Below are 24,650 nucleotides of genomic sequence, written 5' to 3'. Positions count from 1 at the left end.
ATGTAGATGCAGGGGCATGGCATGGGCTGCCCAGGAGCTGAGTCAGCACAGAATTCAGGTGTCACAAGTGCCAGACCAGCAGAGCAAGGGGACAGTCATCCTGCCTAACTGTGCAGACTGTCCGGGCATGGCGGGAGCTGAGGGCTTTCAGGGGCTCTAGGGCTGGGTCCTGAGAGGAACAACACCATCCGTACCCATGGGCAGGCAGGAGGAGCCCTGGGGGGCCAGGCAACATCAGGCAGGCCCAGCGGTGCCCTTCAGATCGTCATATAGACACTGACACATGTTTAATTATAGGATTCAAATGTCAGTGCAGAGGCTTTAAGACTCAGTTGCAGAATCACAGTATCTACTAGGTTGGAAAAGACCTTTGAGATCATCAAGTCCAACCAATGTAGACGTCAATATCAGTAGTGTGAAGCTGGCTGGCTTCTAAGTTGTATTTTGTGCCTGCTGTTGGCCTGGGTGAGCTGAGTTTCCCATGTGATCACACACATCCAGGTGACGAGGCTTTACAAATTCTTGATGAGCTTGACATTTCTGAGACAGCAAAAGTGTAAACATAGTAAGCCTATGTAGTGCAGAAAATGAGGGTTTAGGAAGCAGCAGATTGTGTGTTTCTTTCCTGGTGCCAGAGGGAATACAGCAGATCTTTCACTTTGAGTTAGCAGAACTATAGAATGGGTCAGGTTGGAAGGGACCACAGGGGGTCATCTGGTCCAACCTCCCTGCATAAGCAGGGTCACCCTAGAGCACATGCCACAGGAGTTCATCCAGACAGTCCTTGAATATCTCCAGTGAGGGAGACTGTACAACCTCTCTGGGAAACCAGTGCATGGTCACCTGCACAGTAAAGAAGTTCTTCCTTATTCCTTCTTCCTCATATTTGTGTGGAACTTCCTGTGCCTCAGTTTCTACTCCTTGTCCTCTTGGCCTAACCCTTCTGAAAGCTCACTGAAGTAGTTGGAGAAGCTCCCCTTGATTGCAGCAGGAGTTGTTTGTTTTCTTTCTCAGTTATATTCCTGGAAAGTATTAGATCTTTAGCTTTCTGCTGGGTCTGTTATCCAGTGGAGAATGCAAGCAGTCTGGCAAGGTCGTATGAGGCTGGAAGGATCTGAGCTGCACTCCATACCTAGAGCACAACTGTGGGAAATTCTCTCCTACTTCACTTGTTTTTCTGTTTTGTCTGAGGAAGCTGTTGCTGTAGAGTTGTAGCCCTCAAACCTTTCATTGTAGAATATGGAGGGTTCTAACATAAAGCAGGGAAGGAAATCTGCAATAATATGCTCCCATGAAAGGTCTGTCAAAGTAACCAGTCATATCTATTTGAATAATACAAACAGCAGGAGTGGATCCTAAAGGAGCAAATCTAACAGTTAAAAGTGAAATGTGAACAGATCAGTACCGTGTCTTCTGTCTTTCTTCTATTCAGCAACTTTCCAGAATGCCTTCAAGACAGATGACTCTCAAGAGCTATCAACTAATTTAAGAGTTAAATTTTGCATGAAGCAGAAGGAATGTTTCCCCTTAAATTTCAATGTTCTAACAGCAGGACAGCTTGCCTGCTGAGGTCCAGTGTCCATGACTCCATAGGCCAGCCAGCAGGCTTTTCTCTTATTGACAGTGTGATTTCCTCTCCTCCCAATGGTGGTTACACTCTATGTCAGATTCACTGCCAGAAGCTCCAGGCAGTAAGGTGCAGTATAGCCTGGGGAGATATGAAAGCTTTCAGTCTCCAGGGGTGTCAGCTCATCTCAAGCCACCTCTTGCCATAGAGCATAGATTTGCTGCTTAGAAGGAAGGAAGGGAGCCATAACATAGCATGGATATCTCCTAAGGGAACAAAAAGACCCCAAACCCGAACACCACGTAGATTGTTGTCCTTATGAAATTATTCGCATTATGCGTCTGAGAAGTGGAAATAACCACCTGCAGATAGACTGCGATGTGAGGCAGAGGACTTGAGCTGAGACAGAATTGAAATTTAGGGAGAAAACTCGTTGTGTTTGCTGTTTCTGTTCCTTTTGTTGATAGCTGTAGGAAAAAGTATCTATGATGTCACGGGCGATGTTTGAAATACCTATGGGGTTGAGTCCATGGTTGGAATGAAGGTATGAGATTTCTGAGGAAAATTGTTTTTCCCAAAGAAGACAGAACAATGTTTGGTTCAGCAACATTTGGAATGCCATTTAATATCCTGAAGTGTTCCTGAAATATTCTCCATTGGAAATAAAGCATATATATTTTTATATCATGCCACTGTTGGTATGCCAATGGTAGCTCAGCAATGGCAAGTCTGAAAAGATTTCAGTCTTTGAATGAAGATGAAAGACTTTCCTCTGCTTTTTTGCCTGTCAAGTCAAAATTGCAGATGTTTCCATAAAAAGAGAAAGAAGTGCTTCTTCTGGGTAAGCACACTCCCTTATCGGTGGGATTACTTTGCAAGCAACATGTTCAGGGTTTAGCCTTGGTGCTTTGGTCTGTTGGTCATATTCATATTGCTTTTGCCAAAGTCCCTGGCATTCATCCCAGCATTCTAGCAAGGAAGATCAAGAGTATGCTGAGATACTGGTGATGATTTGAGTGGAGATTAAGCAACTACACATTTTCATACTGCTACTGTGCTCCTCTGTGAAAGAGCTCACTTCTCTAGCCAAGAAATTGGATCTCATTCTGTGATCCCAGCCTATTTCCCATGCTAGGAAATCACATGAATAAACCGTATTAATGTGATGGCTGCCTCTACCACATACCACGTACAGAATTACTCTATAGGGAAGGCGCATATCTTTTTTGGGAACGTGATCTGAAATACAATAGATTATATCAGACTTTCACTTGTAATTAATCTCAGCAGGTTTTCCTGAGTAAACAAACTGATTTTCTACTGATATATTCTCCCGTAGGACTAACTGTTGTTTTTCAGCTTCTCAGAGCAGGGTTTTCCACTCTTTTTCTGTCTCATTGATTACCTTGTTTTCTGTTATTTTTAAGAAAATGGTCAGCACAGCTTATTTTTAAAAGACAGCTGCAAACTGGCAGTATTGCTTTTCCTGGTGGTATAAATGATAGAGTTTTTAATAAATCTGGTTCTGTAGTACAACTCTTTTTAAATTCTTATTGCCCTCTGATGGATTGATTGCTGCATAGGGGGATGCTTGGTTAGGCCACTGATCTGAGAATAGCAAACACCAAAAACTGATGTCAACCGAACTAGGTACCCAAACTGCCAGACCAGCAGCCTGACCAGAGGAGCATGTCACTTGCATTGAGCTGCTCTCACTGGGGACTTGTTGGGTCCCACACCTTTAAAAGAAGCGATTCCAGGCTTAGCTATTGGATTGTGTTTTTTTTTCCCCTGCTTCCAGATCAAATAAAGCCTGTGAAAAGTGCTTTTTTGTCCCAGTAAGAAAAACAATGTGCTTTCATGGTCTCTTAAAATATCTCAGGAAATATCAGCTCCTAGCTGCCCTGAAGGTATCTGCAGGAATAAGAAATCTGAAGTGTGTGTCCTATTAATGCTCTAGATCATGCTAATTCTTATCTCATCCTGAAATAAGTTCCATCTTTTAAATACAGAACCAGAATTTTCAGGTTTCATCCTGCTAGCAAGAACAAATATTTTGTGTCCTTTGTCCAGGTATAATCTAACTTTTCTTGTACAAAATATGATTATACATTAAAAATGGTACCTTGTAGGCTTATTCCCTGTTTTTTACAATTACAAGATAAAACACACTAGGAGAACCAAAAGAGAGCAGGAAATGTCTTTACCTTGGCTGTGAAGCTTGTTTACCACTTCATAATCCAAGCCTGGTGTATGAAAGAGAATAATCCCTATGCCCTGAATAGAAGTCCATGCCTCTAAATCTAAACACAATTTACAAAAAATGGGACTCCTTTATTGTCACGTCACTGTGGCAAAATGGCAGCACAGACTTCTGTGAGGCCACCAGCAGGGCAGATCTACCCTGCAGTCTCCTGGAGCCCAAGCTAATGCCCTGTACAGTCAGACAGAAGCACAGAAACAATGCTGGAGTCATGTGGCAACCAAAGGATCCCCTGTACCTGACTCAAGAAGATGCTTCCTGTGATGCGGGAATGTTAACAGTTATTGCCTCCTTCAATGGTAAGAGGATGTGATTAGTTCTTACTATAAATAAAGCAATATTTATCCTCTGATCTCTGTGGCTGCAGTTGAAAAATTCTGGAGCAGCAGGGCTGCATTTGTGCCGTACTTGTCTATATTGTTGCATCAAAAGCCAGTCATGGAAAGGATGTGAGAATGTTTGGGGTATTTTGACTTCTCTGCTCTGTTGCATATGACAGAGGTAGAAGGTAAGGATCAGCTATTCTGTGGGGAAAAATCAGTGGACCTACATGAAAGCTTTTATCAGTTTAGGCTGCCTGGGAACTAAAATTTAAGGGTTTTTTAAGAGACTAAAAATTCCCCCTAAATTTCAAATGTAACAAGCCAGAGAGATGTCTGTGTTACAAGGTAGCTGTAAAACCTATGTAGTTTCCTGGGGCTGTGATTGACTCACTGTAGATCAGATGGGGGTGGAAGAATCAACTCCATTTTGGAATAGCTTGGGAGGATTCTGAATTTGGATTTGTGCATCAAATGAGGATTTTGTAAGCATTTTTAAAACAAACAAGCTTTTTGTTTGTTTTAATGTGTTTTCAGTTATGAGGGGATCTCAGTTTTGGTTTTGCCTTCTCTCCCTCTTCTACCCCAGAAGTTACCAGGGAGTTGATCTGAACTTTGTTCCATCAAAAATGAGAATCTCTGTAAATTTTGTAAATGTTTACAAGTATGGTATTAAGCCTATCCCAGCCTTCTCCTATTAAATTAGATTATTTCTGGTCACCATCATGCTCAGTATCTAGGCTTTGTCAATTAGATACAATCCAAGGAAAAACAGAGATGTCCGTTTTTTAAGTGTACCTTAAAGTATCTTTTACACTGAAAAGTATCAAAGACATCTGTAAAACCCTGCTGTGGGTCAATAACTGGCAATTTGTCTTGTGAACTACTAAAGAAAAAATAAAGCGGTTTTGTGTTCTATTGCACTCTGTTTTGAATCACAAAAGCATTTTACCCTTTGAAGGTTGCGTACAGACTGATGGTAGTGTGCGTATGGACCCAGAGTTTTTCAAAATCAGGGGGCAGTTACTGAGGGACAGAGAGCGTCCAGCATTTTTCCAACCTTGCTTATATGTGTGGTGAATGCTTTGTTACGGGTTCAGAAACAAACTACCACCTCTTGCTTGACTGTTATGTTCTTTGAACTTTCCAGAAGCAGACTGTTCCTACATTATCAGTTAAACGAAAATTTCACTCTCTATGCTAGTAAACATTTCAGTGCAAATGTTTTCATCCTCTGAGAGCTGATTACCAAGCTGTTATTTATTTTATGCTTGAGAGAAAAATGAAGTGACATTTTGTTTCTGGCTTTAAAAAAGAAATGTAGGGTTTTTTCTTTTGAAAAACAAAAGCTTTTTTTTTATTACAATTTTTTTTTAAACTTTCCAACAACAGATAGACTGCTTTTGGAGAGGAATGATTTTGGTAGGCAGTTATTCACTATATTCAATGGAATTGAAATTCTATTCTCTCTCAGTTGGCTGTGTGTTTAGGTGTTGCCTTCCCAAAGCAAAAGGGACTTTACGGAAGAAGATGCTTTGGGATCACTTGGGCTGGGATGTAACACATGGTGTCTATATTTGGCACAACAATGCTAGGCAACAGAAGACATCTTTCCAGTCTGCTATTATTACTTCAACCTACTCCCTACATCAGAAACAGGCTGATTAAACCCTTTTTTGTTAAAGCTCCAAACCATGGTGATTTAACAGAGAGAAACAGAAGAAACGGTAGTTAAAGAGAATTTAAATAGCTGATGTTTTCCATTTGGATGGTATGTATTTTCAAACCTATAGCTGCCTCAACTGTGTTGTGCTGTGTTCATTATATTTGGTGTATCATACTTGGTGGTCCCTTGGTTGTTTTTGCTGGACTACTTGTTTACCTCTCCTTCCTTTAGCTGAAAAGTGAAACTCTAAATATATGGGAAGCTGACATCACATGTTCTTCTTTTTATATCTGTGTCCCTATGTATTTACATAATTGCTGGAAGTAATTAGCAGGAAGAATTGCCTAAAGAAGAAGATATTTGTGCAGAGAATGTGTAAACTCTTGTGGCATATTTCATGGGGAGAGATCTCTGCTGTATAAAACATCTAGTTAAAGCTCTTGGAGACACTGGGATGGGTGCTTCTCAGCACCCAGATGTTTGTACTGTGTTTTTTCTGTTGATGGCTTAGATGAAATGATGAATTACTTCTTACCAGGGGGAGGTCCTGATGATGCCTCAATGAGGAGAGCAGATGATAAGGTGCTTACCGCTCTTTACATGGGCAATTTAGTAAACTCCTGCAGCTTTCAGAAGTTATTGCACTACATTCAATGAGTTGACAAATGTCACCTGGCTGAGAATAGGGTCTCATGCTTATAGATGTTCTTTGAGATTTATAGACAAAAAAACACTGCAAAAGAATTAGTTATTTGTAGAAGATGAGAACAGTTTAGAATAATCGACTTTCTGGTGGGAGGGATTTTTGAATCTCTGCATTTCGTACAGATTTATATAATGCCATGTTTCTCTTTAGAGCCGCTTGAAAAATAATATAATTTCAAGACAACAAAGTAACATTTCAAGAGGGACTCATGTTGGATAAACCCAACTCAACACATGCAAAGTAATATGCTACCTGAAATGTTCTTTTACCCCATTTTCTGTTGACACCAGAACGAATTCTTACTCTTTTTAATGCTATGTGTTCCAAAAGTCCGTCTTGAGGAATCTCATTATTTGTTCCATAATGGCAAAACAGCTGTGACAATAAAGAAAATCAGTCGTGGAAAGGTTAACGGTATTTCATTCTCCTGTATTTGCACTGAGTGTAGTCAATCACCATTTTTGAAGGTAGGTAAGGAAGTTTACCACAGAAGGAAGCCTATCTTATTGGTTATTTCTACTGCTTCACATCCTATTATAAATTTATTTTGTATGCTTTTATGTCAAACTCCTCCACTGAAACACAGACTAGGGATGAAAAAATGGAGAAAATCCAGTTATTTCAAGTCCTGCTTTGATTCTTTGATGCCACTAGCTGATGCCACATGTCATTCTGAGTTGACCCAGTGAAGAGCTGCAGCTTTCAGAAGCAGATGCTGGTCATGATGTGTGCCATCAGAAGCAGAGGCCTGCACCTGTGGTGCTGATTGACAGGAAGACTGATCTCCGCATTTCTATCTGCCCTATCTCTACACAGTTGAGGTTTATAAACATTGTTCACAAGGTATTTTGTGTACACAGTGCTCATTTATGTAAGATAAAAGCCTAGACAGAGGAAGAGAGATACAAAAAGACAAATATTTAGTCCTTCTTCAGGTACTTCTTTCCTTGAGACAAACGTGTGACTTTGTTTTTACAGCTAATCTTCTATAAAATCCCTTTACTACACATTTAACTCATTTTTTACACCCACTACCCAATGCCCAGAGGCAGATCCTTCTCCAACTCACTCCAAAAAGCCATTATCCCTTGATGTTTCTGAAAGCATAAGGACAGCCCCCATCTGGAGTAAAGCCTTGTGGTTTGAGGGGTGAGCTGGGATTTACTTCACATCTGCAATGACCTCCTCCAGTGAGCCCCCTTTTCTTGCTAGAAATGATAGAGGGAATATCCACTTCCTGCTGAATTACCCCTGCAAGACTAGTGCAGAGGACGTGGCTCTTATCTTGCAGCTTTCTGTTATTTGCGCAATTGTTAGAAACACTTAATTCCTTTCTGGAAGTGAGTGAGTTGCCAGCAGAGCTAAGCCTTGTGGGGTTAGATTGATGAGGGGAAACCTATTTTTCTGACTGCCCTTCTGTTTTTCTGCCTGCTAGCAAACAACAGTCAATACAAGTAGCTGCAGGAATCAAGGTGATCTTTTATCTCCCCAGAGGAAAGTTGAAAGCTCCAGCTGAGTAAAATGATGAGGAAATGGAAACAGAATTGCTGGGTGGGACAAATCCAGGTAAGGGTTTCACATTTCCAAAACATTTTACTTTTTGGTAAGTAAAATGGGAGTTGAAAATTCAGATTGAATTGCCTATGACATCTATTTAAAAAAGGTTTTTTTAGGAATAAAGAGGTACCTTTCAGGATTAAATACAAACTATAGTTTAAGAAAATGCTTTGGAAAAGCCTGTTTTAAAATGCAAAGAACAGTGTGACTCCAGCTCCAATTTAAAAAGTCTTTTGCGTTGCAGGAGATTTGGCCATTAATGCCACACTGACTTGTAAACTACATACTTGCAGACCTATCCTCTTATATTTGTTCCTTGGTCTTGGCAACTGAATTCACAACATGCACCGGTTAACAGTCTTCTACACCTTGCTAATAGGAGTTAACGCAATTTTCTTAAGCTAGAAAATGATGTGTTTTATTTAGGAAAAGCCTATGGATCAAATGTTTCAGCCTAAAATGTCATTGCTTACATCTGAATTCAAGTTAAGCTAAGTTCTGGGTATTGATGGTTTAACATCTATTTTCCTCTTTTGCTTTGACTCCACAGGAACATACTAACACACAGGTGTGTGAAGGCTGAAACTGCATGTTAGTAGGTCTAAAGCTGGGGGAGAGAACTAAAGTAAGCCTGCAGAATCCTTTCAGAGATGGCTGTAACCATAGCTTTGGCTGGGGTGCTACGCATGAACATTCTGCTCTGGTGATAGCTAATGTTAGAAACACCAAAAGCAGGTCTGTGGCATGGAGAGAGCAGGACTGGGGTGGTCTTAGTGCCTGTTTGTTGATTTAGGCTTGGGCCTGAGAAGAAGCAGGTGAGAAGCATTTGGGAAAAGCCCAAGGATTTATGCCTAAAGACTGTGCTTTTAGTCTGCAATTTTCTGTGCGGTAGCTGTTCGGTGACTTGGGGCACACAAGTTAAGACTGCAACTGGCCAGATACTGGTGTCAACAGACTCAGACTGAGCAGAGGAGAACCTGGCTACATATTTGACAGTGGAGGCTGGCCTGCTTGTGTCTGAGCTTGTTGGATGGGCAGTGAGCACCTGTGTAGGCAGCAGATCAGTGTTAATGGAAACTGCCTGGGTGGAAATTGGCAGTAAAGCAGAGCAGAATGCTGGGACATGATCCTTACTGCAGATTAATTTTTATGGCCAAGGATATAGCTAAGGCTCTGGAAAAGTAGGATAAAATGCCTGATGCTTCGTATTTAGGATGTTTCCTCCTTTGTCTGGAGCCTGGCTCAGAGCCTGGCTGCTGTGCAGCTTTGGGGCAGCGACCTTACTGAAGCACAAGAAGTAGGAGGATGCGGAGTTGACTTTAAATATAGGTCTGAACTACCACCTTTCCTCAAGGAAGTCATATTCCCATGTCCCAGCCCCACTTCTAGAGCAGGAGAAATTAAATCATTTGTCTGACAAAACCACAGAACCAAAGTCAAAGTCACAGGTCACAGCAAATCAAGGATGTAAGGGCAGTTGGGATCAGGCGACATGCGCTGTTCCTAACTTTCCTCTTGCTGATTAGACAGTAAGAGACCTATGGTCCTCCTTTCATGTCCTGTCAGTCTTGGCTTCTCCAGCAGCACTGAAAACACATGTATGTTAGTAGTGACAGAGACAGCATAATATGAGGGAGAAACTGCTCACTGGATTCAAAAGGTAAGCTTTTCCCTACCAGGTTGCGATGGACAAGACAGTGATGATCTTCATCCCTGTGCTTTTCCTTCCTCTTAAAGCCTTTGCTATTCAGCACTGAGTTGTGTAGCTACAGACACTATTGGGGTTGAAAGCATCAAGTATTAGCAGAGGTGGTACTTAAATAAACTCTCTTCCTCATATGTGCTCTGTCTGCCCAAGGTCTGCTTGGTGGTGAACTGGAAACAGCAGAAGACTTCATGAATCTACTGCTGCTCTTTGCAGAGCAGCAAAAGTGGAAGCAGAGAAAGACTTCCACCTACTAGACAGCATTACTGTGGTGTGCATGGGACGTCAGTACAGGCAGAGCATTCTGACTTTAACCAGTTTTCTAGGAATGTCAATGGACTCTGGGAAGTGCTATGCTCCTTGCCATATGTAGAAGGAAGCTTTGCACAGTTCTGGATATGTTCTGAAGCTTAATTCTACGCCGTGTTCTCGTTGAGCTGGCCTTACTCAAAGCTTTTGCTAGCTTTGCAAATCCTCAGGTGTGGCATCATGTTTAATGTATCAAGGTTGTTATCTTCTGGCTCCTCACATTGCTGAAAATCTGGGCTGCTTTTATGTTTGCAGGCTTCAAGCTGTGGGAAAGATTAGGCAGGCTCTCAAGAGGCCTGAAGAAAGGCTTTTTTTTCTGACACCCAACAGTGACACTATCACAGGAAACCAAGCAGACACTGTACCTAATGCTTTGCAGTCTCAGATTTTCTCCTATTCTGTGACTGGATGTTGCTGCCCACATCCTTAGCTCTCACTTGATGCAGAAACTTGGAATGCAAGTGAGAAACCAGAGTGCTGCTTGTGTGTGGGGTCTGGCTGTGTGAAGCACAGGGATCATAAGATCGTAAGAGGCTAGGTTCTTCAGACGTGACAGAAGACGCATGACTTTAGATGTATCACAGACAGTAACTTATATTTGTTCTTTTTTCCAGGGAGGAAGGGCATCTATCCAAGAAGAAGGGAGGACTACAGGTGAGAATCAATCCAAGCAAAATCACATCTATGGCTAACAGAATCACCAAAATGTTATCCTTGCTTTTTTTTTTTCCCAGATGTGAAAATGTATTCAGTGAGACTACTAAACATGTGATCCATGTAATACAAAGATTCATTCAGGACTGATGACTCATTTAATGACCTGCTAGGGAAAGCTTCAGTCTTCCCAAAGCTCACAGCAGCTCCAATTTGGCACACAGGGAAAAAAAATTCTCACTGGGAGCTGAGTAGCATGGATAGCACTGCCAACATATTACAGCCGTACCAGATGTTTCACAGCTTTGCAAAATTGACTAGCATTGCCTACAGTGTGCTCCAGAAAACTGCTTGCTACGTCAGAAAAGCATAAAATTTTTATTGGACAGCAATGAAAGCAAATGTGCAGTGTTTGTGTGATGACCAGCCAAATCTGTAAGAAAGTTTCAACTTATGTATTTTTTACTTCCCTCCAAGAGAGAAAATGTAAATATGACATGCTGCTAGTAATAGGTGATGAGTCAAGGGAGTAGATGAAACAGAGAGCAGGGAATGAGGGAAGAAGTCTATCTTTTCTTTCTTGTCAATGTCTTATTCACAATGTCAGTCTTGACTTCTGCTGAAGTTTGGTTCTTCTCCTCCATCTCAACCTAAGAGAGGATCAAAGCTAGAGAATACAGCTGAGGCATATTCAGCAACAAATACAAACACAAGGGTTTATAATCTAGATTAAATGTTGGGAGATGGTAGAGCATCCCAGGCTACTTTTGCTTGATGTGGCAGGCAGCAGAGTAGAGCATAATGGGCAGATGGGACCTTATATATGTCCTTGCTCTGTTCCTAGGGTAGTGCAGCTGAGGACTGCATATTTTTGCAGGCTGCAAATGCCTCTATATGCCTGAAACTGAGGTCCATGGCATTTTTTCCTTCTGGAACTCTGGCTAGTGCTCTATTTAGATTACAGCTGGTCTCCAGCCCAGCTGAAGCAGCAATTCAAAAAGTAACACACAAACTGCTGGTGAATAAGAATCTGAAGTTTCCTTAAGATGTATTCTGTTTACTGCTAATTAGTTTACTCATGTAAATGGACAAGTTCAACGAGGACATTTCAGAGGTGATGTGTGTGTGAAAATGCCATTTTCTCCTAAGAAATGTACTAGATTTCAAGAAAGAATTTTTGAAGGGGTGCTTGCAAATCCTGATTGGAGTTTTCCCTCAAAACAAGAAGAATTGAGTAACCTCTAAGAAACCTTACTGTCTGTAATTACAAAATCCAGCTGCCTTGACTGGCCTTGGGAAGGACACCAAAGTCACATCCTCTGTTCGGTTGGTATATCTGTGCGAGCAGGTAACTGTAGTAGAGAGGTCAGGAAAACAGACTCAGGTTTCCAATTCAATCGCTCCAAGAACTTCGAGTACTGTGTTCCCAAAATGTGGTCAATAGGCACTTGCAGAGTAATGAAGAAGTAAGTTTGAAAGTGTTGATTCCTGGGTCAGCAACTACAGCTTCTTCTGAGACCTTGACGTGAGTAGACAGCTTTGGAGTTTATTGCTGGGTCACCACAATGAGAGAAGAGAGGCAGGGTGAAGACCCACCTGTTCCTTAGTGTTCCCATAGCCTAGCCAGCCTGCTTTGCAAGGTCAAACTTTGAATGTAGCAAAAAATCAATACGGTCTAAAGCTCCAGACTTAATATTGATTGTGTCTTTGAAATTCTCCTCTTGACTGGTCTGCTATTTTTGTTCATAACTGAGGTTGAAGTCACTCTCCTTGGTACCTGTGGACCTTGTCAGTTCATTCCCAGGTCCCCCAACCACTTTACTTCTGCTCACTTTACAATTACTTTTAAAAGGAGTTCTTCAACATTCTCCTGGAAATAAGAGGAATCCTTTCTGTGCCCCATATCTGTGAGGGGCAAACAATGCAGTCCTATGAGCGGTTGTCTCAATTACAGAATTTGGTTTTGTTAAGATATTGGAGAAAATGATTATGAATTCTTGTAAGTAACATATACTTTTTACAAGGAGAACCTCGAGCTTATAAACACTGTAATACACCTGCCTGCATTTTCATCTGGTTGGATTTAAAACTTTTTTTTTTAAATTTAAAACTTTTTATTATTTACACCTTGCTTTTTGTAGGACTGTAGTCAAGGAGTTGAAAACTTCTACTGTAGATAGGTTCTGCATTTCTTCTTCCATTTGTATTGTGAATGCAAGAAAAACAAATGTTAATTGACAATTAATATAAATTGAACAATAACTGAGTAACTAATATCTCCAGAAATCCTTTTTTTTTTTTTTTCCTTCTGGGTAATATGTGTAAGATTTAAAGCAGTACAGAATTTAGACTGTCAGCTTGAACGTTCTGGGATTTCATTGTCCATGACGATCTCTGTTAAAGAAACTCTGACTTTGAAAATAAAGCCTGGTTTTCACTGTATTTATAGTGTTATCTGTATTTAAAGCACGCAACAAGCTAAAGTGGGTAAGTTGTTCAAATCTGTGGAAAAATTTTCTTGCGTAAAACTGTACCTGGTCTACAACAGACTGCAGGGGAGGACAGTTTGTGCTCTTCTTATGCAAAGAAGTTACACAGCTTTTGGAAAAATGTATTTTAAAGATCAGGCTTCTGCCTTTAAAAAAAAAAATTCTTCTGGTACGTCTTCTTCTTTGGATTCAGCAAGCCAATGAGAATAGGAAATAAAGCATAATGATTAACCCTCTGGAGAAGACCACCCAATTTCATACTGGAGATTTTACTCTTCAGCATGTTGCATGGATATTACTTACACATAAAGTGAAAATTTCTCTTGCCATTAAAGACGGAGAAATGGAAAATATGAAGTGCAAGGGTGAGATCTCCTGTTTGTGTGTTCTTCGAGTCTGATCATGTCTGGTGAATATATGACTGTCTGTCTCCTTGGTCTCAAAGACTTCAGGATCGCCAACAGTTGTTCACAATTTGGACAAAATTTTGTACTTAAGAGCTAATATGCTGACCTCTGTAGCTGTCAGCTGTAGTCTTCACATGTGTGAATTAGTCCAGAATTCTAACCATTGCTCTCTGTAATACACACCTGAAGTCTTCCAACAGGAGAACAAATTTTATCCCCTTAGCCTTTCTTCATGTTTCAACACTAGTGCTGCAAGAATTATTTCATTATAGAAACTCAAAGATGGTCTTACTTCACTAAGGTCAATGCAAAATTATTTATTCTCACTGGTCCTTAGGAGTATTCGTGAGTGCTCTAGAGTGCCAGACATTCAGCATGCAATGCTCAAGGTCCCCAGCACACTTTCTTTTTTCTCTTTTTCATCTCCGTGCCTTGCAGTGGCTCATGAAACATAAACTGTCTGGTTTCTTAGGAAAGTACTGTCTGTTGGGTAAGGAAAAGTTCCCAACAGCTATCAGCCTTCGCTATCAAGAGATTTGCATGCTAACACCAGTCCAGAAGAACACAACATTCCATCAGGCCTCATCACAGCTCTGTTTTCCAGTCTTGCCAGCACTGCTACTGATTATCATGCCTCTCTACTTTTGTGTGTCTGAGGCCAATGAAGTAGAACTGTTCATACTGTTCATACCACGTCACCACTTCCCAGAGCACAACAGAATCAGTTTTGTGCTCTTTTCCTAAACACCAGAAAACAAACCTTTGTACACTCTCTATTACTGGAGATTTGACTCAGAAATCTCAGTGGGATATCCACAACTAATTTCTGGGTTTTTACCCTGAAGGTAGAGTAGAAGCATGTGCAGATTGGCATCCTAGATTCTTTCCTCAACTGTGGCCACTGTGATGTGCCAGATAGGATTTTCTGACTTGCTCTGTTTGCTGTGAGGAACAAGGACAGAGGCAATGTTGTGGCTGGCCCTAGCAGTGCATCACTCAGTAGGGAAGGGAAGGCAGGGGTTGTCTTCCTGGTTGAAGTTTTGTTCTTGGCTGCTGCAGGCTTGTGCCACATGCCCTCCTGCACAGGCATTTGCCTGAGCTGTGACCTTATGGTCGATAGACTCCTATTTGGGCAGGGAGAGAACAGCTGAGCGTCATTTAGCAACTGAAGCCCTCACCCAGTTGGGTGCTGACTGAAAGCTGACCAGCCATGTGTCCTCTCTGCACTGCAGATCCTTCCAGGAAAGTGTGAGACTGCTGTGAAAGCACACTACCAGGACTTTGTGTAGCGCGTGCCTCTGAATGCCAGCCTATCCTATGTGGTGAGTGAGATCTGATCCTTGCCTTGTAAGAAAAGAGAAGTTTATGAGCCAAACCTTTGGGCTAGTGGAGTGGTCAGAGGCATAGATCTGGCTTGATAAACACGTTTGTAGGCAAGCTGTTCCTTTCAACTCTTCTTGGCTATCCTCACTCGATGTAGAAACCAGTTCCCTTCTGAACGTCTCAGGCCAAGCTCACAAACCACTCAAGGATGTGTAGCTGTCTACATGCAGCCTTTAGACATAAACCATTACTGAGACTAGCAAGAGTCATCTGTGTGTGTTAAAATTTGTGTTTGTTAAAATATTTTCACTAAGGGAATTTTTTTCTGGGAACTGTTTAACGAAGATTTCTTCAATGACATTAATATGCTTTAATAGAGTTAATCATGCACTGAATGGTCGTTGGTATCCTTGACATTGCACCAAAAATAAAGCAATATGAAAAAAATTGAAATAATATCTTTGACAGTTCCTCCTTGGTGCAAATAAAAATAATATATTTTGTATTGAACAGCAATTTTCATCTAGAATATCTCTTGTTATTTGTAGAATAATCAGTCTGTACTTGATTTAATAGAATTATAGCTGTGGTGAGAAGAATGGTACATGAAGTTCAAAATGGACCATCTTTGTGTCATCAAAATTACACCTGAGTCATGAATCTAGAAAGTAATTTGACAGGAAAATAACACATTTAATAGCAACAGAAAAAGCCTACTTCTTTCAGCACTTAGCAAAAGTAGTGGTGATGAAAAAGACATATATATTGGTACATAATTCCTTGACAAAACCAAGGCTTTAGTTGATGTCAGTGCTGAACAACAAAGTGAAAAGCTTTTCTCAAACTTTGCATTTGTGACAGCCTCAGTGACCGAGAGTCAACAACTTCCATCAACCTCTACTGACACAACCTCGACCAATAAAATTTGGTGTCCCCTATGGCTCTTTTGCTGTGTAATTACACAGAGCGTAACCTGCCACTCCTCTCTTTGCAGTGACATTCATTTTCAGGTGGTCTGTAGCCCAACTTTGAATAGCACTATGCATGGATTTACATGTGCTGCTGAACTCTATCTTTCCCACAACAATCCAGAGCTCATCAGAGGATGGTTACTAGACTCCTCACATAAGCCATCACCAGAGGAATTACAGGACACCGTTTTGTGGTTCCTTTGCTAGAAAGGCTGAAAAAGGGCCCAGTCCTTGCTGCAAGAAACAGACCAGAGGGTCCAGGCGTTCACAGGTGGGAGAAGAGGGCTTTGTCCACAGGCAAAGAACCATTGTCTCTGCTCCTGCCCCTGTGCGGGGCCTGCTGTCAGTGTCACCTGGCAGGCAGGCCCTCACCCTGCTGCCTGTGAGTGACACTCAATGTGCCTGTGCTCTGTAAAACACAACAGTGAGGTGCTGACATGCAGAGATTGATGAGCTATGGAAAAAGGAAAGATGGATATACAAAGGTACTAGGTCTGAGGCTGGAGAAGAGTATTAGGCTCGAAAAAGGGCTCTGCTCACTGCAGAGTAATAGTGAGCTGATTTCAAATGTGGGTTGTACGTGCAAACACACACAGCTATAATGCTGGGAAGGAGATGGTGTATTACTACTGTTATCCATTTGTCATGTCCATATCACTGAATTCTCCAGAGAATTTGCAGACTTAAAGGACGTGATAACATCAATCAGAGGAGGCATCAGCACAATCCACAGTTTTGTCCTGGTCCAGATATATGTCTGCCAGAATCAGTTCCTGAGAAAGCATAGTCTTGATGTCACAAATGTGATAGGGCCATTAACAGAGGAGATGACACTGATTTTTGCTAGAAGCATAGTTAACAGAACCTTTGACTCTCATTGTGTGGGAGGAGGCTTGCTGGTATCCCTTACAATCATCTGTGGTATCACGGATGACCCAGCTAAAATATCTGTTCAGGGTCATTGTAGCACCTGAATGTCTCTAGCTTTTGGGATATTCACAGAAGGGGTAAACTCTGCTGCAGAGGATACATTGGATCTACAAACCCATTACCAGCCTCCTCCTCCTCCTTCTGAGCTGGGAGAGAACTGTCTTCATTTTAGAACTGGGAAAAAATCTTCTCTTGCCTCCCTGCTCTCATTTCAGTCTGCTGGCACTTTGAAATCCATGTATGCAAACCACTTGCATACCCTCATCCTTTCGCATGATCATGCAGTCCATTTGGCCGTGTTCTTTTAACATCTATTCTTCACTGAGGTCCGTCTGGGGTGTGGCTAAGACCAATGCTTAGTCAGACAGATTTTGTAAACAATGAGATGAAATGAAACAAGCTCCACGTTTAAAGCATTTTTCCTTCCCTGTTGTGAAGTTCCTCCTTTGTCCTTTGATTGTTTGATAGTCTTTTCATTGAGAGGAAAAGAGAGATACATTTCAATGGAGACAGACATGCAGGCAAACAATAGCATTCTTATTAAAAATCAGAGGTTTCCTGATAGTGAAGTGTTTGGTACTCAGAAGTAATATCCTGAATTATATAAAATACATATGCAGCAATCATCCACTATGCACAAGTCAATGTGGAACAGGCATTTAAGAATATTGTTTGTGCCAATCTTGTCCAAGTGTACTAAGATAATCTTGTTCAGAAATGTTAACAGGAGCCATCGCAGTCTTCCACTCCCCTCTCTCTGTTTTTCGTGAAAACCTGGATCTTGGTGGGCATGCTTGGTGTTGGATTTGCCATACAGGATGTGTCATGGTCCCACACATGACGTAACCACTCCGAAGTACTGCCTGAAAGTCCTGTTGCTGCCTCCGTTTTTTTATCGTCTCCAGGACTCTGTGCTGTTGCTGTTGAGGCTAGTCAGGATGCCCAAAAATAGTTGCCCAAATATAACACAGCTTCTGTGCTTTCTGTATTTCTGAATGGTGAACAAAAACGTGCACCAGCAGAAGCAGCAGTCTACTGAAATTTTCATGTTTTCCCTGATAACCTGTCCTCCACAGCCGTGGTACATTGGGGAGAACATTTTCCTAATACAACATAAATATTTCAGCCCATGTGCAGAGACAGGAGGGAGTTTTCACAGGAGATAATATATCTTTTGACTGTGGATGCATACAGAAATTGTACATGTTGGATGAAATTTCATGATGGTAATTTCTAAATATCTGACTGTAGAAAGCAGCTGTCAGCACTTAAGTGATTTTGAAATTAGTCAGACTTAAGAGGACAATGCAATCTGGCTTGCTCAAGTACAGCCTTCTAAGAATGAGAGAAAATACCTGGGCAAGAAGAGGAACATTTTTGAGATATTTTCTACTAAATAAAGCATTTATTGTTTTCTTTGGTAAGACAGCAAAGAAATGCTCATCAGCCTAAGAAAACAATCAGGAAGTAGAGGAGGTAGACACTTCACTGTGAAGAGGATTATTTGGGTCATCTAGCCTGTTGATGTCTATAAAATTGTACAGTTAATAGCAGTTGAGAGCCTTATTCAATATCCTGCTAAAAGTTCTCAGGTCCCCCGCAAAGAAGGTTTAAATGTGTACCACATCAAGTGGCAGACCTGAGCTACTTAATGCAGTTTATATTAGCCAGGTCTTTAGGTTTAAGAGTAAAATTATTTTATTTTTAGCATTTTGTATGCAACTACATACTGGAAGATCTCAGGGTCCTAGTAGGTCTCAAGGAGAAAAATAGCTAGATCAGAACAACTGCTTCTCCGAGAGCATATATTTTGATCAAAACGGAATCACAGAGTAAGCTGGGTTGGAAGGGACCCACAAAGATCATGACTCCAACTTCTGGTCCTGCATAGCACCATCCCTAAGGATCGCACCATGTGCCTGAGAGTATTGCTCAAATGCTTCCTGAGCTCTGTCAGACTGGGGCTGTGACCACTTCCCTGGGGAACCTGTTCCAGTGCCCAACCACCCTCTGGGTGAAAAACCTTTCCTGATATCCAACCTAAACCTCCCCTGAACAGCTTCAGGCAATTCCCTCCAGTCCTGTCACTGCTCACCACAGAGAAGAGATCAGTGCTTGCCCCTCCTCTTCCCCTTGTGAGGAAGTTGTAGACTGCAATGAGGTCTCCCCTCAGTCTCCTCTTCTCCAGGCTGAACAGACCAAGTGACCTCAGTTGCTCCTCATACAGCTTCACCTCAAGGTCCTTTACCATTTTTGTCATCCTCCTTTGGATGCTCTCTAACGGCTTAATGTTTTTCTTGTACTGTGGCACCCAAAACTGCACACAAGCTTGACTGTTCTTTATGTGGAGAACACCTAGTCCCTGCTTCTCTCCAGGATTCCACTTACAGCAAAACAAGGTAAGCAGCTGGCTGTTGATTGAATGGGTGGAAAGCAAATCAAAGCAAACTCTGCTCTCTGCCTTCTGGCAGCTGAATGATGCAGACCAGCTGTCTTGTAGTGAGGCTGAGAGAAAGATGCTCCTGGTAAAGGATAGAGCTCTGCAGTGTAAAGGAGTCAGCCTATGGAAAGATGAAACTGGTGAATAACAAGGGAAGTTATTCACGTAATTATCAGTCCTGGGGAAATCTTAATAAGAAATCTCTACCTTCCTTCTTGTTTCTACCCATTGCTCCTTACAAAAACATGGGAGAGAATAGTAGCAAAATAGAGGTTCTTAGGGAATGATTCCACCTGATGTCAAGGGATCTCAGCAGTTCCCCTAAGATGTGAGTGTTGAGGGAATTGAAAGAGCCCTTTCATCATGGAAGACAAAAATCAGGGCAATGATAGATGCTGAATCAGTGTCTCCTATAACTGCAGAGGTTCAGGTGCACTCTGCAAAGTAGAGCTGTGTAGCAGGGCCACAGGAAGCTCATACTTTTAGTGCTGATTTTAAGAAGCAAATTTCCATAAGCGTACTTAGGAGTGTGGGGAAGGTTGACTAGGTACACCTTGAACTGTCTTGATATTCAGAGTAATTAAGATCACTGCTTAATCAAAGGTCTTTGAGTTAAAAATGAAACCAGTCAGTATAATTCAAAGAACTTGCAGGGTAGCTGGATCCAGACAGTGGTGCTCAGGCTGACTACAGGGCAATTCCCTCCAGATTGCAGGATTAAGAAATCCTGCAGAGAGTAAAATAGATCACAGAATCCTAGAATCATAGAATGAAAAGAGTTGTAAGGGACCTTAAAGATCATCTAGTTCCAATCCCCCCCCACCGTCCCCCCCTGCCATGGGCAGAGACACCTTCTAGTAATCCAGGTTACTCAGAGCCCCCATCCAACCCAGCCTTGAACACTTGCAAGAATAGGGAGTTCCCAGCCTCTCTAGGCAATCTGTTCAGTGTTGCACCACCCTTAAAGAATTTCTTCCTAACCTCTAATCTAAACCTAGTATCTCTTGCTTTAAAGCCCTTCCCTCTTGTCCTGTCACTATGTGTCCTCTCGAGCCTCTGTAAAAGCTGCTCTCGAGCCTTCTTGTAACCCCTCTTCTGGGACTCTGTGGGTCTGGAAGATTTTCATGTCTTCTCTTAAATTCAGGTATGTCTGTTGCTGCAAGCCATCAGTGAGATGGGAGGAGGAGGCATTTTGATTTTTCCCTTTCTTAGATGTGATGCCGAAAACATGCTGTGAAGGCTTTCTGCATCTTGTCTGCAGCTTCCCCACATCACTTCCCTCTAGGGCCTCTTGCTCCCCTGCAAGAGCAAGTGACGTTGGATCTGTGCCTCATCCAGCCTTCTGGACTTTCCATCCCAGCCCCTTTTCCTTCTACAAGAGAGGAAGGCTGGTCTAAGAGCTGCCAAAGATTGTTTTATGCACCATGTCATTCATGTGGCAGAGAAATTGTGATGGAAGATGCAGTGTACACAATGGTCTGTCTGTTTTATGCTGTTCTGTGGCTGTCAGGGAGTGAACTTTCCTTAGAGAAGAGAAGAAAGTTGGGACCCCCTCCTCTTCATTTGAGCATCCCAGATTAAGAACTCTCCAAAACTTCTGTAAATACAAGTGTGTACCTGTACACCCTTAAATCCTGATTGCAGGCGTGGTTGAGTCTGCAGGATTTTCTCAAATCTGTCATTGGTTCCAGATTATCCTTGGGTTTGGCAGCAGGCCAGCTAGATGTGTTTAGTGGATATAGATGCCTGCAAGGCTGCAGCAGAGCTGTTACATAAGACCAGTAGAACTCCCGTGCAAGGAAGCTGAGTGTGCCAGCCTCAGTTAGGGTGCTTCATTCAAAATGAAGTGTGCACTGTCTTCTGTGCATGAGATCCTCCTAGCAGTGCACCCACTGAGGAACATGGATCTTTGCTGCTGTCAAAAGATGCAAGAACATGGCTGAACTGTTTGTGGTTCTTTCTCCAGGAACTCATTTGTGCTTCAATTATGGGGAAGAAATGAGCTTAGAAGCTTAATTTGTAGCTCAGATATTGGGTGGTGTACATCACAGAGCATAGTTCAAGGTTGCTGCTCTATCTGGCTTCTCCGCTCTGCATTGAGATGAACTTGCTGAATTCAGAACAAAGGTGTCACTTCTGCTCTTGTGCAAAATGTATACCATCCCTTTGAACGCAAATAGCTGGAAGTCTGTGGGGAAGTATGTGCCTTAGTACACCTTACTTCTCAGTCTTCTCTCCCACTGTACAATGGACTTTACAGAGATTCCTTGCATCATTCCTTTAATCCTGCTCTTACTGTACCGTCTGTTTCTGAGATGTAAAATTTCATGAATCCCTTAGAAGACCCTGGTTCCCTATTCCAGGAGATACCTGGTGTAAATTTAATTAGCATATGACGTATCTTTTCTTCAACCATCCACAGAATAAAAGAAGATCTTGGTCCTGAACAACTGTTGCAACCTTCATAATACAGTTTTAAATCTATTTAAAAAAATGGCTAGAAAACAGATTTTGTTTTTTTTTCAAAGTCTGTTGTAATTTTATAATGTTGCATACTTGGCAAGTGTGATTGTGTTGCTATAGTGATCTTAAATTATGATCAGAATGAATTTTTACTCAAGGCTTATTTAGAACTCGTCTGGCTCAAAGCCCTCTTATCTGCTTCTCTGAGCCCTGGAAGAAATATTTGGATCTCCACAAACATTTTCTATGAGCCTTCAGTTTTACAGTAATCTCACTGGTGTAATTTTGAAATAATGTTCTTTAAATGGGTTCTTGAAATGCATTTGAATTAATCAAAACTAAAACTTCTGAGAGGTACAGTACCAATTTCAAAAGTGTAGGAAGCAGGGAGTTTTCTCCTCTTTTTGCAGGAGAGGATGAGATGTTAGACACATGTTCAGATGGTTCTGAAGTCAGGGCAGTCAGTCCTTCAGTTGGACAATGGAAAGTGGCAATAAAAAGAGTCCTGGTTTTTAAAGAGCTTTTGGGGTATGTATGGGGACTCTCTGTATTCACGTGTCAGGATCCTCTGTCTCATGGGACAAGGGAGTGAAAATATGTTGGGCAGGCTCTTATAAACTCCAGGCAGCTGTGTCCTTGGGTTGTCATCCAACACTGAGATCCCTATCTCTCTTCATGACAGTGATAACTGGATTGTACCATGAGTATTGGATTCTCGACTTTCACTGTCAGAAAGTCCTTGGATGAAATCTCAAATGCAAAGGCTGGCAGCTGTTGTGGTCTTGCCCAGCATTGTCTGTATCAAGAATCTTGCTGGAGAATGCTGTGGGCCTTTGGAAATTAGGGAGGGCAAAGTAGAATTGTACCTGTCCACATCTGGGCATGGACCTGGACAGTTCTCTATGTCTTGCTGTTCAGGAACTGCCTTTTTTCATGGGAGTACAGATCATCAGAAAGAAATTTTGGACCACTGGGCTGCTCCTCAGATGGGGGTCTCACTTATATTTTTGCTGCTGCGCTGTATATTTATGATGTTGTACACTGAGATAATCTTTTCTGTTCAACCAACTTCCTTAATTTCCTTCTTGAGCTGTAGACTGTCTGCTTTCCAGGCCAAACCTTCTGGCAGTAACTCTGTCCTGTGTAGCTGCATTGCAAAATATATCAAGGTGTCATTAGTTCTGCTTAATTCTATGTATACCATTGCACTTGTTACCAAGTTGGAAAGGTCAGTTTGACAGTATGGGATTTATGAGGGGTAAAATGCAGAAACTATTGACTCCCACCGGCTCTATACAAATGTATTTAGTCCAGCAAAACTTGCAAGGAATACCAACACATCAGCTTACTTACAGAAGTTGCATACCTGATAATGTCATTGATTTCAATTTGGTTTTGATGTCCATTTGTGTGTTCTGTTGCATGTCTGTAGGACATGCAGTAGGAACGGCTTATGTACAGATACAGGAACACTTACAGCCCACAGTAAGTTTAAATGTGCATTTAACAGAACACATATCCCTGAAGTCACTGGGATGGAAGGGAATTAGTTAAATCTTGTACAATGAATACTGTTAACTTTCTTAGGTGAACTTCACTACTTTCTCCTTTTCAACAGTTAATATTCATATATTCATAAAACTTATGATCCTTTCAAGGAATAAGTTCTGCAGAAACATCATTGTTCTGTACTAATGCTGTTTTTTAGTTAAGTTTTAACACTGAAACTGACTGACTGTGAATAAACTTGATCATTTATGGATAGATTGAAAAATCAATCAAACAAACATTAATGATTTTGTGAAGAAATGAAATTAAAGATGTGGTGAGTTAGACTTGGCTGGTTGCCAGATGCCCATCAAGACATTATTTCACTCTTCCATTTCAAGAGGACAGAAGGGGAAAATAAAATAAAAAATCTTGTATGTTGAGACAATGACAAGGAGGGATTGCTTAGCAATTATATCTAAACCCACCTTAGAAGGGAAAGGAATAGTTAAAAATAGATGTATAGCATTCTTCTTGTTGTTTTGTTCTTTTTTTAACTGGCACCTTCAATATTTTTAGGTCCCAGTGTCAGAATTGATATTGCCTTAGATGCTTATGCTTAAGCAAATGGTGAAATATGACGATTTTAGCTGAAAATAGGAGTTGGGTTTTCCTGTTTTAAATGCAGCAAATCTGCCTTTTGGTGGATTTTTGAAGCTTTACCAGTTACTCCCCAAAAAGTAGCTTTACGTAATTTAATATATTACTTTATATAATGTTTAAGTTGGGGACTTGAGCGGTCCAAAGAGGTGTATGCCATGGAGAGAAGCAACAGTGCCCATGCTTTGGACAATGAGGGAGTCAGGGCTCTGAGACACACTGCAAAATGCAAGCAGTGTAGACATACCCTAGCAGACTGCATTCAAGCTTAGACATCTTGTCCAGGCTGAAATATGAATTATATTATTACTGGTCCAGCATAGACTGCTCCAGGCCTAAAAATGGTATAGCAAAGACTTCACAATTCAAGCTCAAGTAAGCAATATGTGAACCACAAGGCACACAGAAATTAAGTGACTTATCAAGGTTATCTTGGAAATTGGTTTTAAAGCCAGGGATTGTAGCCAGTTCAACAGACTGAATTGCAGTGCTCCTGGCAAAATTATTGAGCAGCTTGTTGGCTGAAGTCAAGGCAAGGACACTGCTCCCATGCAGCCTCCTTCATCAATACCACACATAAATTGTTGGCCTGGCAAGATGTCAAGGGCTGAAAATCTACCAGCTCTTGCCAGCAACCGTGTGGTCTGTGAGGCATCTCCTGAAGTTTTTTACCCTGAAGAGCAAAGCTATTGCTTTTGTTACCTCCTCTTGGTAGCTGCTGGTAGCCAGCAA

The 24,650-nt window shown here is 41.5% G+C and overlaps 1 long non-coding RNA gene across 1 annotated transcript; it reads left to right on the top strand.

The window, feature by feature from the left end:
- The first annotated feature begins 5,706 nt into the window (after window positions 1-5,706).
- Window positions 5,707-13,189, top strand: LOC121662402. The gene is made up of 4 exons (XR_006015282.1): window positions 5,707-5,921; window positions 7,958-8,088; window positions 10,708-10,747; window positions 10,828-13,189. It is a non-coding gene; the product is annotated as an uncharacterized LOC121662402 (long non-coding RNA).
- The last annotated feature ends 11,461 nt before the right edge of the window (window positions 13,190-24,650 follow it).

The sequence above is a fragment of the Corvus kubaryi genome, unplaced genomic scaffold, assembly GCF_017639235.1.
Source record: "Corvus kubaryi isolate FWS band 111438036 unplaced genomic scaffold, C.kubaryi_AGA036_p1.0 37249, whole genome shotgun sequence".
In the NCBI taxonomy this organism is placed as follows: Eukaryota; Metazoa; Chordata; class Aves; order Passeriformes; family Corvidae; genus Corvus; species Corvus kubaryi.
The sequence above is the reverse complement of the archived record's forward strand: the minus strand, read 5'-3'. Positions and strand labels throughout refer to the sequence as shown.